Source organism: Apaloderma vittatum, unplaced genomic scaffold (genome assembly GCF_000703405.1).
Source record: "Apaloderma vittatum isolate BGI_N311 unplaced genomic scaffold, ASM70340v1 scaffold3420, whole genome shotgun sequence".
NCBI classification, from domain to species: domain Eukaryota; kingdom Metazoa; phylum Chordata; class Aves; order Trogoniformes; family Trogonidae; genus Apaloderma; species Apaloderma vittatum.
In genome coordinates, this window is record NW_009694853.1 from 2,704 (window position 1) to 3,598 (window position 895).

Sequence of the window (895 nt, forward strand, 5' to 3'; positions counted from 1 at the left end):
TAAGCCCTAATATTTTTGTTTCTTAAATCAACAGAAGCTGAACCTCTGTGTTCTGTCCTACAGCTGTAGAAATAAAGCACCTCTGCTTTACCTGAGTCTGAAAAACAGATTGCATGTTTCTTCCACAATGCTTCATTCTCAAGAGATAGTATATTTGTAACCTGTATGCAAAATGCTGGTGAGATCATACAAAAGATTTGAAAAAAATCGTTTATGAAGAAAAAGAATCAGTTTTGCAAGGAAGACTTTGTAGAGAGGTCTTAAAAAATTCCAATTTACCCACAGGCCTTAATTTAAACATGGTAGCATTGACTACATTTTGACAATTTACCAGGCATATTAGCAAGTAAAGTACCAAGCAGCTCACATTAGCTCCAATTCCACATTCAAAGCCCATTTTGTTGCTCAATGTAGAGAAGTGTCACTGGGATAGCAGCTCCTTTCTTCTTAGGAGAGACCAGAGGTGCCTGGCAACACAAGGTGGAAGGATGCACCACAACACGGCAGCCACACGAGCAGTTTGGTTATGGCATTGTCAACTGTTAACAAATAAGTACAGGTACTTTTCCTGTAAAAGCCAGCCTTCTCGATTTTACAGGAAAAGCAACTTGCTTGAGACCTGCTGCTTTCTCTTCCTGGGGCGCTAGGAAGAGACAAAGCATCAGCAGTGAGGGTGACATGGGGAGGCTGGTATCGCAAAGCTGAGCACTTAGCCAGCCTGGGGAGTCATGGCTGAAAGCACCTGCTGAGGGTGAGGTGTGCCGGCAGAGGTCCCATGTGCTGAGACACTAGCAAAGTGAGGAGGCATCTCCAAAGGGTTAGGCAGTCACCACCAAACAGGACTAACAGTCTGACACAGCAAGGTGCTGATGCCAGTCACAACAGGAGCCGCTGC